We start from the raw sequence: 16,850 nt of genomic DNA on the forward strand, positions 1-16,850 counted from the left end.
TTGCCACACACAGCCCTGAACTTCCTGAAAATTTACGTTTACCGAAAAAAGCCATTTGGAACATATTGCCAAACAACGTTTGGCAAGAAAGCTTTGATGCCTTTGACACACGCAAGTTTTTGGTCACTTGCTATTTGCTTCCTGTTGCTGCTGCTGTTCTTCCTTCAGAAATTCTACTCGTCGCCAAGTTATTCACTACTGGTTCAAGCATTTGCCTTCCTGGTATTACCAGCACATTCACAGAGGCAAGTAACTTAATTGCTCTTCTACAATTATCCAAACGACAATTACAGCCATGAAAGAGAAGGAGAGGTCAGGCAGCAGAAGAGCTCTGCAGGCTGGCACCAGTCAATATTGCACTCTCTAAAATCAAACAACAACAAAACAAAACCGTGACCTTGTAGCCTTCTTTTTTTTTTTTTTTTTCCTTCTTCCTTCAGAGCTCATCCCTGCCTCAGCATTTTGTCTTGTCAGAGCATGAAGCGCAGGTGATCCATACCCTGACGACTTCTGCGTGTGATGAATGCCTGTTCAGAAATAGTCCAGATCTGCAAGACTGGTGTCATTTTTATGGTTTTAATCATCATAACTCAAATTTTATTTACTCACGCATTTGTGAGGAAACTAATTAACTTTTAGACACTGCCTCTCCTTTTTTTGGGGGGTGGGGGTGGAAATGTGTTAGAGACTGAAAAACATTACGATTCAGAGCTCCCAACCACGAGGGAGTGGTGGAGAAATCAATGAAAGCAAAGACCAACAGCAGCAACGTCAACTGAAAGTTGGCTTTCATTCCGATCACGTACTTAAGCGACTCTCCAAGTCTATGCCTCGGTCCTAGGAATGACTAGTCCCTTTTTGGAAGGACAAACTTTTTCACTTAAAAGTCCTAGACTGAAGACTCCGCTGAACGGAATGGGGATTGTCCCACGGGACAACATGCCATCAACACTCTTAATGGGAAAGAAAAAAAAAACCCAAATAAAAATCAAGTTTAAGTACCAGTTCCCATCATGTTTCGCTCATTACATTTCTGCTGGCATCTAGGTGCTCAAAAATGAACTACAGGGACACCACATATTCCTAAAAATTCAGTTACACATAAAAAAGTAAAAGGCTATTTCCAGCTTGCCCATCAAATCAGTATGAACAGAGAGAAGAGAAACACTCGACCCTGAAGAAGCTAACAGGCAGCTCTGAATTTACCAGACAGGAAATTTCATTCTTTCCCCTGAAACAAAAACACATCAAGGGACCAGTTCAGGAACAGGGCACGATCTGTGAACAGCAATTTTTCCATCACCTTTTCTGCACTAGCAGCAAATTTGCCTTCTCTGTGGGTTTAACGTGGAGCATCTGTAGTGCCCTTGAACTCGCAAGTGTCTCTCTCCGCTCCCCCAGCCCGATACGTGCGATTACCTGAGCAGCAAGCGGAATTGACCACGCAGGATTTTCTTCATGTGACGCGGAAGGTGACACTGGGAGAAGAGGAGACAAAGAAATGAACCTGCTGGTCACACCCAGCCAACGGTGAAAAGACAGGGGAGGATTCTGCCGGAAGGGCTCTGCACCCCAGGAGCTCCCGCCGGCCGGTTTCTCTCCCCTTTGCCCGGTACCGAGGGGACGACGACACCTCGCCCGCGCCCCCTCGCAGCGGGGGCTGCCCCAGGAGAGACGGGGGACCCCCACCTCGCTTCTGCCCGCGGGAACGGACCGGGAGAGACCCTCCACGCAGAGAGAGGAGCGTGGCGTGGATTGCATGCCCGAGGGAAGAGGCCGGGCTCCCCGCTGGCAGAAGGGCAACTCACCTCCCTGCTGCTCGGAGCTGCTTGCTGCGGACAGCCCCGCCTGCGCCCGGCCGCTCTTCCGCCGTGCTGGGAGCGCAGTCCGGCCGACGGACGCTCCAGCGAAAAGACGCTCCAGCTAATCGCGCCTCCTGCTCGTTACAGCCGCAGGTACTTTTGCCTCTGGCTAATGCACGCTCCAGACAGCAGACACCCCGCCTCGTTCCAGCTCCCGCTTGCTACAGTTCTGGCTCGTTGAAGCCCCAGCTCCGCACTGAAGCTCCGGCTGATTTCAGCTGCTTCTCCTTACAAGCTCCAGCTACGTGCAACGGTCTGGGCTTTCCATAAGGTTGTATTATCAACTGCTGTCAAAACTGGAGCATTGGGATTAAACATCAGAGTTACACGCCGAATAAATATTCGTTAGTTTGCGCGATTAATTACTTAACAACTATTCTGAGCAGCGCAGAAAGAAGAGCTGGACTCAAAGAGGGCACGTGGGGTCTGAAAAGCGCCTTTCCCCCCCACAGACCATCACAGATGTGGAGTTCGGCCTGGTGCATGCTGGACTCCCAAACTTCGGCGTCCGACACAACCAGACCCCCATCTCCGGGGAGGGTCCACGCACCCTGCCCGCCCCCCGCTTCCCCCCACAGCCCCCAACACCCTCCCACCCGCCTGCAAAACCAGCCAAGCCGGCTCCCGCTTTTGGCCCCCGCACCAGCTGACTCGGGGCCCATTTGGGAGCCAAAAAACCCGGCTGCTGAGCCCGTTCTCAAGGCCCAAACACGCAGGGCCGGACCTCTGTTTCTGGGCCCAAAGCCGCGCAGCTCGGTCTGTTTCCGAGCCCCCGCATCAGCCACGCGAGCCTGTTGTCAAGCCCCAGGAACAGAAAACTTGTTCTCCATTTCTGACCCTGCAGTGCCCACGGGCGACGCTGAGCGTAGCCACCCCACAGCCCTGCACCCCCGGGGCCCCACACGTAGTTTCGGGGAGTGCTCGGGACCTGCGGAGGGCCCGGCCCCACGCCTCTGCGGGGCAGCCCCAGCACAGGCAGGGTGTCGCTTCACGATTGCCGTTTCAGGCTTTATTTCCCCGCCATCACCGGCACGGCCAGGCCCCCACCCCAAACCCCCCAGCCGAAGCACCCCCGCGGGTAGCCGGGCCCAGCCACCCAGAAAACAAGAAAACCAAAGAGGGAACAAGACAGAGACCGTGGGGAAAGGCAAGGAGAAGGACACAGAAACAGAGAGAGCGCGGGAGGGATAGGGAGCAGGACAGAGAGATGGAGCAAGAAAGGAAAAAAGGACGGGAGGCAGAACCAAGGGAAAGAGAGACAAGGACGGGGAGCAGGACAAAGGGACGGAAGAGGAAAAAAAAAAAATAGCGACGGGCTGCAGGACAGAGATGAAGGGATTAAATAGACACAGGGAGCACGACAGAAGGACACAGAGAGACAAAAGGGACAAAGAGCAGGCCAGCATCGGAGGGGAAAAAACCAACTGCGATGGGCAGTAGGAGAGAGATACGGAAAAAGAAAAAAGTACTGAGGAACAGAAAAAAGAAAGAAGAGACAGCTAGCTGGACAGGCGGACACAGTTAGAAAGGGCGGGAGAGGGAATGGGGCAGAGAAAGACAGAAAAGGTAGCGAAAGAAAGCAAGGCAGAGGAACAGCAAGGCGGGGTGGGGGGGAAGGGACAGGGGTCTGGACAGAGATGGAGAAATAAGCAGCAGGGACAGAGGAGACAGAAAGAGGGACAGGGAACATGGCAGAGAAGGAAAAATCAGGACAACGGCAGGACAGAGATAAAAAACTGGGACGGTCCTCAGGACAGAGAGGAATATGAATACGAGCAGGGAGCGGGACAAAGGGATACAGCGAGAAACGACAGGACAGGAAGCAAGACAGCGCGACAGACAAGAACAATGAGAACGAGAGAGAGAGAGAGAGAGACACCGACAGAGACAGAGACCGTGAGAAGCACAGGGGGTTGGGGAATTTAGAAAGAGAGGTATCGGGAGCCCTGCAGAGAGAGGGAGGGTGAATAAAAAAGGGGCAGGAAGCAGCACAAAGGGTCACAGAGAGTAAGAGATGAACAGGAAGGAGGACAGGGACAGTGAGATCCAGAATGACAAAAATAAACAGCAACAGCGAGCAAGACAAAGGGATAGGCAGAGAAACAGAAAGCAGGAAGAAGAGAGATAGGAAGGCAGGCCCACAGAGCGGCATGTACAGGCGCAGAGAGGAAAAGAACGCCAGGGGAACAGGCCAGAGAAATCGGGAGGCGGGGAAAGAGGCGGATGCAGATCAGGACAAGGAGATGGAAAAGGAAAAAACAGTGACTGGCTGCAGGACAAAGACAGGGATGGCGGGGGGGGAGAGGGAGAGGGAGCAGGACAAGAACACAGAGAGAAAAAGAAAGGGGGGCAGTTGAATGAGAGAGAGAGAGAGGAAGGGGGGGAGGAAGAGGGAGCAGGACAAGAGAATAGACAGAAGAGAGGAGGCACAGGGAAGCAAAATAAAAACAAAAAACAAAACCAAAAAAAAAAAAAAACCAAACGTCACAGCAGCATGAGAAAGCGAGGGGGTCAGGAGAGGGGGAGGGAGGGACCGGGAGGCACAAGAGGAGCGACAGGGCCCCGAGGGCCCAGGACTCACCACAGCTCTCGCTCTTGGAGCTGCCAGGAGACCTTGCCAGTTCAGACGCTTCTTTCTCCTTCTCTCCTCCTTTCCTCTTCTCCACATAACGGAACACGCGAGCGCCTCGCGGCTCTTACGAGATGAGGCCTCCTAGACACGTAGCCTCGCTCGCTCACTACGTGGCCGTACCGCGCTGCTGGTCATGCATACAGACCCTGGCGGTCTGACCTGCTGTGGACTACGAGGCGGGATCCTCCCACACCCAGAGAGGCAGGCTCTCTCTTGCCTGCAGCGGGAGGCAGCTGCCAGCCAGAAGGCCTTCCGTTTCTTCTTCTTTACCTTTCTGTGGCCTCTCCAGCTTCAGCAGCTCCCGTCCACAGCCAGTAAGCGCTCCGCCTGTCCCTCTGTGCTCCCGCGCCGCGAGGAGAGGGAGGCCAGGCAGAGACAGTCCACGCAAGCCTGAGGCCGCTGCAGTCAACGGCATCCCCGGGGACGAACGGACAACCGCACTCACAGCGCGGCCTCTGGGAGAGGGAAAGAGGCAGCAGCGACCGTTATTACCGTAGCTCGACCCTGGCCGGAGCCCCTCCTTCCGCAGGGGCTTCCGCAGACGCCAATCGTTCCCCGCGCCGCTGCTAACGGCACCCACGTTCAGGGAGACTCGAGAACATCGGAGGGCCAGCTTGCTGCCCTCACGACAGGGCTCGGGGGCTGCCTGCGGCTACAGCACAGGCTTCAGGGGAGGGGCTGGAGCTGGGGGCAGCCGCACGGGCCGAGCGAAGGCGCCGGGGGAGCTCCGGCGACTCGGGGAGGCGCCCGCTGGCCGCGCCTGGGGGGTGCCCGCCTCCGTCCCCTCTTCCCTTCTATCGGCTCTCGGGGAACTGCCCGGCGCTGCCCTGGCCCGGCTCGCCTCCGGCGGACCGGGAGCCTGCCGCGGCGGCCGCTTCGCAGCTTCCCGTCCCGCCAGCCCCGAGCGGCCAGCGGGCAGGAGGCACCCGCCGCCACCGCCCCCGCCGGAGGGGATCGCTCGCCCGCTGCCGCTGAGACCCCCGCCCTGCGCGCCACTACGCTGCTCCCAGGGACCGCGCATGCGCCGGAGGGGTCAGAGCCGGCGAGCGAACGCCGGGCTGCCCCACGCGCAGGACGGCGCATGCGCCCGGGAGGCGCGTCCGCACGGCTGGTCGGGGAGCGGGCGCAGCGGGAAGCCCGCGGAAAACCACACGAAACCGGTAACGCTCCTGCGTCTGACCTTGTCGGACTCCGGGGGCCGCGGCGGCAGCGAGGACTACGCCGCGCCCGAGAGCCACGCTGCCGCCCGGCCGCCGAGTCCGCGAAAACTACAGCTCCCGGCATGCCCCGGGAGGCAGCCTGCCCTGCTGCCTGGTCCCGAGGGGACGCCGCTTCCGTTTCCGCCTACCCCCACGCCGGCGCAGCCGCAGTTCCCGCCGAGCCCCCAGCGCCGCTCCGGGCAGCTCCGGCGCGCTTTCGCCGCCCGGCTCCGGCACGGCGCGGCACCCCCCGCCCGGCTCCGGCTCCGGGCAGCGCCCGCCGCCGCCGCCGCTCCGGCACGGCGCGGCACCCCCCGCCCGGCTCCGGGCAGCGCCCGCCGCCGCCGCCGCTCCGGCACGGCACGGCCCCGCTGCCGCTCCGTGCGTCCGACACGGACCCCGCCGTCCTCCTCGGGGCTTTCCCCGGAACCCGCCGGCCGACTGCGCAGCCCCGCCACGGGGCCCGGTGAGCACCCCCCCGCGCGCTCGTGCTCACAGCCGCCCTGTGAGCCCCGACCCCGACCCCGCGCGCACGTGCTCCCAGCCGCCCTGTGAGCCCCCAGCCTCGGCACAGGCGGCCCCCACCCCCCCCCCCGCCTCCGACGTTCGCGGTCCGAGGGGCGCCCGGCCCCGCTCACCTTCTCCCGAGGGGCAGCCGCACCCCGGCCGCCGCTCCACTCCGCTCCGCTCCTGCCTGGGCTCCCACCGGCCCCGCCCCGGCCCCTCCCCCGGCAGCCCCCCCTGGCCAGGGAGGGGCCGTCCCCATCAGCCTCACTGCCCGCACTTGCGGCTCCTCCAGCCCCAGCCCGCAGCTGTGGTACCCAAATCCGGAACAAAACTCCTCAACACCAATGTGAACTTAAGCAGCAGGCACTTCCTTGATTGAATGAAAGATGTCAAGAGTCAGCTGAGTTGGAAGAGGTGTTAACTGGGGTCAAAATACAGATTTTAATACCCGTCTTATTTTAGTTCTAAGACTTGGCCATTGCCAGGTATCATCTTTTCCATTTACCCAGGTCCACCAGCAAGGCCACAAGGGAGATTTCTTCCAGAGAGAGGATAGAGTTATTAAGTCTAAAGCCCACGATTTGCTTTTCTGTTTCATGAAAAGGTGAGTGGATCATGTATCATCACTAGTCACCCAAACAGTTAAGCCTGAACTTTTCACCTGTCCTTTAATACAGTCAACTCCGAGCTAAATTTTTTCCGTTATTAAGAGGGGACCAAAGATCATGTAAAATATTATTATGCTTTCTGCAAATACATCCCCATCTTAGAGCTTTAGCTACTAGAGAAAGTCTTTGGAGTTTGGGGTCAGAAGAGCTGCAAGTATAAACCTTCATTCAGCTCTGTTTAGGATCTGTGATTTTTCTCTGGTTGTCTAAACCAGTCTAAATTTCCATAGATGGTCCCGACTCTGGGTGGCTCTAACAAGGATCCTGGAACTCCAGTAAATTCTAGACATCGTTTTATATTTTCAGTATGATCCCAAGTTCCTTTTTGCACTTGTCTCTACGGTTTTGGCAACTGACAGCCCCAAGGGGTGCTTGTACAAGTTTCTCCCGAAGGGCGATTAAATGAATTCTTTTGTCCATGAGGTGGATGGTTTGGTAATGTTATAATTCACAACGCTATAATTCCTTCTTTCAAATTTAAAAAAAATAATTGCCTTTTAAATCCATCCAATTTAATTTGCTAAAATGATTCTCATTGTTCTGCATCTTTTCTCAAGTTTTGGTTAAATTCAATGTCAGTATTCTCCACGGAACTAGATTTTCATCTGACTTTGGAATCGGAAGGCAGGCTGTTACTGAGGTTAAATTTTGTGTCTTTACAAAACTTTGAATCAGTTACAAAACTAGATTTTTTTTTTTTTTAATCCAAATTACAAAAACGGTTAATCTCAAGATTAATAGCTCAAACAATAATTGTTTCATTTTGTTTATCTCATGTTTAGAACCCCTCAAAAAAAATGCATACGCCCTCTAAACACACAAAAAGATTATTGCCCTCGACAATATTCCTAATAGCAACCCCAATATTATCAACTTTACACAGCCGTTTTCCCAAACAGATAACGTGAAACTTACTTATAGATTTTCAGTTTTAAAGGGCCAGTTTCTTTAGACTTCCGGTTTCTTGTTGGTGCTTTCTTTATTCTTGAATAATGAAGCCAAGGTTCTTCTCCCAGACCTTTACTGCTACAAGGGTTGTTAAAATGACTCGATACGGTCCTTTCCACTTCTCAGTGATTTTATAGATATTCAGTCTCCTGGTCGGAAGGGATGCGCTGCTACGTCCAATTCTAAGGGTCCAGCTGTGGAGACATACTGACAAAGTTCTTGAAAAGAATTGCTTAAAGAAATCATAACACCTTTTAAAAACATATCTCCAAAGGCACTCAAGATACTCAGAACATAGGACTCTTGATACGGTCTTTCATACAACATTTCATAATGACTTAAATTTTCTTTCTCTTCTGGCTATACTCTGATTCTTAATAGAGCCATGGGTAATGCTTTAACCCATGTGAGGAGTGAGGTTTCCTGACAAATTTTACTCGACTGTTGCTTAAGGGTATAGTTCATTCTCTCTCTCTGTCTCTGTCTCTCTCTTCCCCCCCCCCCCCACTTGCTTGTGGTCTATATGGGGTGTGATAGTCTCAATCTATAGATAATACTTTGCTCAACTTGTCTCACAATCTTTGCTATAAAATGAGGGCCATTGTCAGATGACATTCCTACAGGCACCCCATATTTTGGTATTATCTCTTTGAGCAAGACTTTGAGTACTTCCCTTGCTTTGTTGGTGCGACAAGGGAAAGCCTCGGGCCACCCAGTAAAGATATCAACTAAAACTAGGATATATCCTTCTTTTCAAGGCAATTCTATACAATCAATTTGCTAATATTCTCCTAAAAAATTTCCTTATTTCATAATCCCAAAGATGATCTTATTACTGATTCGGGGATATTTTTATATATAAATTTCACATCCGCTTCTAATTGTTTAAACAATCTTTGTCATATTTCACTTTCTGTTCCCCAATATACTTTGTGATGTTCAGCTCGGGCAATTTCTCTTATTATTGTGGGTGGGACTATTATTTGACCTGTCGGTGTTACAGCCTATCCTGTTTCATTTTGTTAGCCTGCAATCTAATAATTAATTCTTCATCTTTTTCGTTATAATTTGGAGTTTCTTTAGGCAATTTTGTACTTTTCTCTGGAACTAGTGCTAGGATGCCTTTTTCCGCAGCCTCTTTGGCAGCTTTATCAGCCAGTTGGTTACCTGCGTTAGGACCGGTCTTACCTAACTGATGTGCTTTACACTGCATTATCGTGACTGCTGTTGGTTTTGGAATGGTTTCTAACAATTTCGGTATTTGTTCTGCGTGCTGAATGGTGGTTCCTCGTGCAGATAACGGTCCTCTTTCTCTCCGTATCGCTCCGTGTGCACGTACTACTCCAAAAGCGTACTTTGAGTCTGTCCAAGTGTTGACTCGCTTTCCTTGACTTACTTCCAGAGCTCGAATAAGAGCTATCAATTCAGCCTTTTGGGCAGATATCGTCGAAGGCAAAGTTGGCAACGCAATTACCTCCTCGGTAGTTATTGTCTATCTTGATAAACGTTTTCCTTCACAGATGGAACCGCTTCCGTCGGCATATAGTTCCCAATCTGTTTCTTCTAGCGGCACATCTCAGAGATCCAGTCAGCTGGAGTAAACTCTTTCGATTGTCTGCAAGCAGTCACGTTCCAGTTCTCCTTTAACTTGATCAGTTGTTGAAAACGCAACAGGGTTAACGGTGGTAGTAGTTTTTAGGTAAACATCATCTTGTTCCAGCAACGCCACTTGGTATTTCAGCATTCTGCTAGGGGATAACCAATGCCCCCCTTTCTGTTTTAGCACAACAGTTATCATATGGGAAACGTACAGTAATCCTTTGTCCTCTAATCCTTTGTCCTCAGGTGAACTTACGAGCTTCCTGGATCAGTAGCACAGTTGCAGCGACGGCTCTCGGACGACCAGAGCATCCCAGACTCACATTACCTAATCGCTTCGAGAAGTAGGCCACAGCTCGCCCACTTGGCCCTAAATATTGGGCCAGGATACCCAGAGCTAACCTCTTCTTTCACGAGCAAAAAGTTCAAGTGTCTTTGTGAGATCTGGCAGGCCTAGGGCTGGCACCCCGATTACAGCCTGTTTCCATTCTTGGAAAGTAGCTTTCTCGGCATCGGTCCAATCCATTGTTTGAGGTTTTGAGCTGCTCCTATAAAGGTCGGGCCAGCAAGCCACAATTTATAATCTACAGGTGACACCACTCAACCATTCCCGGAAATGCTCGTCATTCATTTTTTTAGTCTTAGGTTCGGGGAGACGACAAATTGCCTCTTTTCTCTCAGTTCCCAATTGTCTCTGTCCTTTTAGGATTTTAAAACTCAAATAAGTTTCTTCTTTCTGGGTTATTTGGTTTTTTTCTTTTGACACTCGATATCCACTGATTCCCCAAAAGTTCAAAAAGTTAATAGTTAACTTTGTGCATTGTTCTTCCATCTCAGCTACAATTAACAGATCGTCCATATATTTCAGCAAGATTTCTTGATTATTTTCTTTCTTCCAAATCCCTAATTCTCGTGCCAATTGATTTCCAAACACAGTAAGACTATTCTTAAAGCCTTGAGGCAAGACTGTCCACGTATATTGTGTTTTTCTCCCAGTCTCAGGATTTTCCCATTCCAAAGCAAAAACCTCTTGACTATTGGGATCCAAGGGAATACGGAAAAAGGCATCTTTTCCGTCTAACGCTGTGAACCATTCTTGTTTCTCTGTTAGGGTTGTTAACAAAGTATAAGGATTTGCTACTACCGGATGAATATCTTGTACTATTTGATTTATTGCTCTGAGGAGGTCTTGAACTAATCTATCATCTTTTTCATTAGCCTTTTAACAGGCAAGATCGGGGTGTTATATCTGGATTCACATTCTATTAACAATTTGTATCTTAAAAATTTTTGTATTACCATTACTAACCCTTTCCGACTTTGCGGTTTTAGGGGGTATCGTTTAATTCTTACCGGATTCGATCCTGGCTTTAAATCAACTCTCACAGGTTCTGCTTTTTGGATTTACCAGGAACTTCCCAGTCCAGATGATTGGAATTACAGCATTATACTTTGACTGGTATAATCTTCTGCTGTCGGTAACCGTCCTGTTAACAACAAAGCCACTGCTTCGATACGTTTAGTTTCTGGAATTAAAGTTTTAATCTCTCCATTTTTAAATTTAATTTCTGCCTCTAAGTTCTCAAATAGATCTCTCCTTAACAGGATTTTAGGAGAATTTGGCACATACAAAAACTGCTGAGTGACCCGTTGCTTTCCTAATTTCATTGTTAAAGATTTAAAGAAGGGTCTAGTTTCTCGTTCACTTGTTGCGCCGACACCACCAATTTCTTCAACACTTAACTCTCCCTCTAAGGTATTTAAAACTGAAAAGGTGACCCTAGTGTCAATTCAAATTCAATTTTCTGTTCTCCCAGTTTAGCTGTAACCAGAGGTTCTGCTGGGAGACTCCCCTCCGGTCCCCGTCAGATACGTTCACTTAAAAAGAACAGATCTACATGTGGCACTTTATTCCATTTACTCTCTCTCCTACAAAACAACAGTAACTGCAATATAGTATTGTAACTCAAAGTTCTGTTTGTTTACCATTTTTCCTGCAATTCACCCCAATGTGCCAATAAACGTCCCAACGGTGATGTTTTTGGTAACTTTTCATCAGCAGTTCTATTTCCTGCACTCTTATTCTTAAACAATTTTGCTAATGCCATTATACTTATATACATTCAAATACCAAACAAATGCAAATGACAATTGTCCCAAATAATACACAAAGTCCAACCCAGCAATAGCTTTCGCTTATGACTTACGGGCAGACGCCTAGGCTTCCGCTGCAGACGGGTACCCTCCAAGCCCCAACCCTGCGAAGCTTTCGCCGCGCCTCACGGGCAGGCTTTCCAAACCAACTGCAAAGAAGCAGCGCCTTACCTTTTTTCCAGGGAACGCTGCAAGGAGCTTTGCGAGTCGAGGGTGATGGTTCTCCCCAAGAATACCTCGGTGCCGGCCGGAGTTCGATCGACACTCGATCTCGTCCAGTCTCACTCGCAAGGTCCCATCTGGGTCGCCAAAACCGTTACCGAAATCCGGAATAAAACTCCTTAACACCAACGTGAAGTTAAGAAGCGGGCACTTTGTTTATCGCAGCGCTGGGGACACGGGGGATCGCTCCTCCAAAGGCGTGTCCCGCTTAGTATCAAAATCCATCAGTTTTTACAGACTTTTCTTGTCAGGTCATTGTTACCTAAGCTCCTTCCGTAAAAATGCATACTCTGCTTGTTCTTAAATTTAACCTTTATAATGATCGGTCCTTTGATTATATAACCTTATCAATGTTCTTATTTAAAAACAATCATTGGTCAGTTACACTTAGCTCTGCTGACTGGAATCTTCGATACTCAAATCGAGATGGGAAGGGTAAGGGGGTTTCCAAGCAGCAAACCGGTGTCCACGACGGTTTCCTTAGTTTCCCGAAACAAAACGTAGAAAAACCAGTAACTTCCTGGTGAGGTTTCTAGGGTTAGCTATTTCAAACTTTAACAATATTAAGGTTCCTAGAGTCACGCGAACACAGTTCCTAAAGTTTCTATGGCTATGTTTCAAACTTAACGATCCTATACGTTATGCTTCACAATTTTACTTCTTAATCAAACCTAACTCTTCTATGGGATTAAATTTTGATTTCTTTACCAGAATATTTGCAACAGCTGGAGCCCAGCAGGAACGGGGCGGGGGGGCACGGCCCAACCCCCCCCAGCGCCTCACCTCCTCCTCCCCTGGGCTCCCTCACGGCCCCTCGCCTCATGCAAAGGGAGCGCAAACGCAGCCCGGAGGGCAAAGGGGACGGGCGGCCAGCGTTTATTCAGTCAGTCGCGTGCCTATCGAGTCCTGCCAGCGAGTCTGCTCCGGGTCTCGGGGCGCCCCCCGGCGCTCCCTCTGCCCCTCGGACACCTCTGATAGCCTATTTCCATACATTCTGTATAGCACATCTAAATATCGGGATGGTTTTAATATTTTGTACCAGCTGTGGAAACTGGTTTGCTGCTAGGTGACTGCAAAAGTGAGATTTGGTAAATAATTATTAGAAATCTTATACTAACACTACAATTGAAACAATAGACAAAAGTATAGCCAAGCAATTAACTAGCAGAGGTAGGTACTCCTAAGTTTTGCAGTTCTTTGCTCTTATGACTAGATGTTCCTGTACGCTAGATGAGAACAATGCTGAAACTGACCACATGTGATTGAAACTGCGTTAAGCTTCAAGATCAAAGAACAGGGACAAGAATAAAGACTTCAAGGACAGCCAGCAAGAACTTCAAATGGGTCGGTGGTTGCAAAAGCAGCCCTTCGTCTCAAATGGATCCTTCATTGCGCGTGATCGGATGTAGGCAGTACTACGATAATCAGTTGCCATCGTTTTTACGTATATGTATACTAATCTGATTAACATGCAATTAGTTATTCTGTATAACCTGTTTGTGCCAAAGCTGTGGTATGCACGCTAGGTGCAACTATCCCCTGTGTATCCAGTGCTGCAATGAAGAATGCCTGCTTTCTAAAACTCCAAAACGAGTCTTAGGGAGTTTCTTTGACCGGCTTTTCAGTATCAGGGGTACAAGGGAGGAAAGGAAAAAAAAAAAAAAAAGGCAGCGGTGTGGGAAAGAGGGGGGACCAGGGGAGGGGCAGGGAGGGACCAGAACGCGGAAGAGGGGAGACAGGGCCCCGAGGGCCCGGGGCTCACCACAGCTCTTGTTCTTGGCACTGCCAGGAGAATTTGCCAGTTCAGACGCTTCTTTCTGCTCCTCTCCCGCTCCCTCCTCTTCTGTAACTCCGGCGGCGCGGCCATCCTCCCCCTAGGAGAACACACGTCTCATAGGTCTTGCAGGACGAGGCCTCCTAGGCACGGAGCCTCGCTCGCTCGCACGCTACGTGGCCGTACAGCACCGTCGGTGCTGCATACGGACCCTGCGGTGCAGCTCGGCGGTCTGACCTGCTGCGGACTACGAAGAGGGATCCTTCCACGCGCGGAGAGGCAGGCTCTCTCTTGCCTGCAGCGGGGGGCAGCTGCTGGCCGGCCAGCCTTCCATTTCTTCTTCTCTACCTTTCTCCGGCCTCTCCAGCTTCAGCCGCAGCAGCTCCTGCCCGCAGCCGGTCAGCGCCCCGCCTGTCCCTTTGTGCTCCCGCGCCGCGAGGAGAGGGAGGCCAGGCAGAGAGCCCGTGCAAGCTTTCCTTGCCGGCGGCGTTTCCTCACCGGGAGGAAGCAAGGAGCGCGGCGGCGCCTCCCGCCGGTGCCGCACTGCCGTTACCGTCGGACGGCACGTGCAGGACAGCGGCAGCCCCGCGCCCTCGCAGCCTGCGAGCTGCAGTACCGAACATTGGTCGCGAGGCGGCAGCGGCGAGCGCTTGGCACAAGGCGCCAGCGCGCATGGGCGGCAGCCCAGCTGCAGTACCGAAGTCTGTTCAATAGGTGGCGGAAGAGAGCGCTGGCGAAACGCGCCGCCACCGCGCATGCGCGGCTCCGAGCTGCTGAACTGCGTTTTGGTTGCTAGGCAACAGCAGGAGGGCGGCAAAAGGCGCCACCGCGCATGCGCGGCTCCCGAACGCCAGGTCCCCGTTTTGGTTGCCAGGCGACAGCAGGAGCGCCGTAAACCGCGCCGCCGCGCATGCGCAGTTGCCGAGGCGCCGTGTCGCGCTTTGGTTGCCAGGCAACAGTGGCCAGTGTCGTAAACGCGACAACGCACATGCGCGGTTGCCGAGCTGCCGTAACACCATTTGGTTGCTAAGCAACAGGAGGAGGCCGTAAAACGCGCCGCCGCGCATGCGCGATTGCGGCGTCGTCGTGTGGCGCTTTGGTTGCCAGGCAACAGCAGCGAGCGCGGTAAACGGGCAACGGCGCATGCGCAGTTGCCGAGCAGCCGTAAAGCGTTTCGGTTGCTAGGCAACAGCAGGAACGCCGTACACCGGCCCGCCGCGCATGCGCCCTTGCCGAGCTGCCGTAACGCGTTTTGGTTGCCAGGCAACAGCGGGCAGTGCCGTAAAAGGCGCAGCGCGCATGCGCATTTGCCCAGCTGCCGTAACGCGTTTTGGTTGCCGAGCAACAGAAGGAGCGCCGTAAACCGCGCCGTCACGCATGCGCTGTTGGCGAGGCCCCTTGTCGCGCTTTGGTTGCCAGGCAACAGCGGCCAGCGCCGTAAAAGGCGCAGCGCGCATGCGCGCTTGCCGAGCTGTCGTAACGGGTTTTAGTTGCTTGGCAACAGCGGGAGCGCCGTAAAGCGCGCCGCCGCGCATGCGCCCTTGCCGATGCGCCGTGTCGTGCTTTGGTTGCCCGGCAACAGCGGCCAGCGCCGTCAACGCGCCAGCACGCATGCGCAGCTTTCGAGCTGCTGTACCGCGTCTCGGTCGCCCGGCAACAGCTGGAGCCCACCGACACACGCCACCGCGCATGCGCCCCTCCCCAACGCCAGTTCCCACCTTCGGTCACCGGGCAGCAGCATCCGCATCCCCGTAACGATCCTCTTCTGAGCAGCAGCTGGATGAGGGATGACTGACAGCTCAGCCCAGTAGAGACCAGCCACAGGCGGCAGCTACTTACTGGGGGCACAGGGCTTACATTGCCCTGCCCTTTCCCCACTCGCAGCCCGGGCAGTCATCTTCATCGCCTCCGTTCCAAAAAGCACCCGAGTGGCTGGAGCGTTTACAGCAGTCAAGTGCAAACAACAGACAAACTCGGGTGGTCGCTTCTGTCCCTGCCCCCCCACCCCATTATCTAGAGAGGAGAAGCAGCACAGGGACCTGCAAACGGCAGGGGGGAGGGCGGGGTGGTCCCCTGGAGCAAGCCCCAGGGACTGCTGTATCCCTCTGCATGTGGCATCAGGGTTGCGGGAGTGAAAGCAGCCAGTGAACAGCTGCTGGCAAGAGATTTAAAAAAAAACATAACACCTGGTTCAGGTGACAGCCTGAAGGCAGGCCACAAGAGACCCAAAGCTGCTTTCTGCCAGAGGGGCAGCTCTGTCCAGCAGGAAACGCCGCGTCCCAGCGCACCAGAGGCGAGCGGCCCACCTGCAAGCGAGCGATACCCTGCCGACCCTGGGGCTCAGTTGGGGTGGGCGCACCTTTCCTCACCTCTGTGCTATCGGAACTCTGCTCTCCTAATCCTGCACGCACGCAAGGCTTCTTGTGCGGGGCTTGTCTCTGATCGAAGAGACGCTGCACGGTGTTACTTACCGCCCCGCCCTCTGGCGTGCAAAGTAATCAGACGCGAAGCAGGGAAAGCAAAGAGGCCTGTCGGGATATTAGTAGTCCTCAGCAGATGACCGTAGAGCCCTCGAGGTTCCGTCTTTGCTCCCTACAGGAGCGTGGCTCCGCACTCCTCGCCGCTCCCGCCAGCAAGCGTCACAATTGCCCTTTGCTGCCTGCAACACGCAGTACCTGCGCGGCCCCAGTACTACTGCCGCTTACAGCACGAGAGGCGCTCGCTATAAAGCGGCAATGAAGAACAAGGACGGCCCGTCAAGATGGCAGGAGGAACACAGAGAGCCTCCAGCATTAGCCAGGCAGGGCTTGCAACTCACCTCGTGTCGTGGTTTAACGCCAGCCAGCAACAAAGCCCCACGCGACCGCTCACTCGCTCCCCCACCCCCAGTGGGACAGGTAGACAATCGGAAGGGCGAAAGTGAGAAAACTCGTGGCTTGAAATGAAAACAGTTTAATCATTTAAAAGAAACAACAACAACAACAACAACTTGTAAGGAAAAGAAGAAAAAAAAAATGACAGAGATTGGGGTGCAGGCAGCATGCCAGGGGTTTGGAGCCTGACAGATGATGGGGGCGGGGGTGGAATATGGAGGAGGGAAAGGAAGCCGGGGCGGGGGACAGGAGATAGAAGAGCAGGGGATGCGGGGGGAAACGGGACAGGAGATAGAAGAGCAGGGGATGCGGGGGGAAACAACTCGCATGGGTTAAAAACTCGAATGGGTGAAGGGGGCGGGCTGGAGCAGCGGGGGGCATATATGGGGGAGAAACACACGCCGGGGAGAGG

At 52.9% G+C, this 16,850-nt stretch overlaps 2 long non-coding RNA genes across 3 annotated transcripts; one reads left to right on the plus strand and one right to left on the minus strand.

Annotated features, from left to right (window-relative positions):
* Nucleotides 1-406: 406 nt before the first annotated feature.
* On the minus strand, nt 407-4,510 carry LOC138683308 (uncharacterized). Of its 2 annotated transcripts, none has more exons than XR_011322899.1 (3): nt 4,444-4,510; nt 1,420-1,478; nt 407-953 (listed from the first exon to the last, which is right to left on the minus strand). It is a non-coding gene; the product is annotated as an uncharacterized lncRNA (long non-coding RNA). The 2 variants fall into 2 exon arrangements; XR_011322898.1 differs by lacking the exon at nt 4,444-4,510 and adding an exon at nt 1,809-2,303.
* A 1,790-nt stretch (nt 4,511-6,300) lies between these two features.
* Nucleotides 6,301-12,780, plus strand: LOC138683352 (uncharacterized). Its single transcript, XR_011322928.1, has 3 exons — nt 6,301-6,804; nt 7,099-7,143; nt 12,503-12,780. It is a non-coding gene; the product is annotated as an uncharacterized lncRNA (long non-coding RNA).
* The last annotated feature ends 4,070 nt before the right edge of the window (nt 12,781-16,850 follow it).

Source organism: Haliaeetus albicilla, chromosome W (assembly GCF_947461875.1).
Source record: "Haliaeetus albicilla chromosome W, bHalAlb1.1, whole genome shotgun sequence".
Lineage (NCBI taxonomy): Eukaryota > Metazoa > Chordata > Aves > Accipitriformes > Accipitridae > Haliaeetus > Haliaeetus albicilla.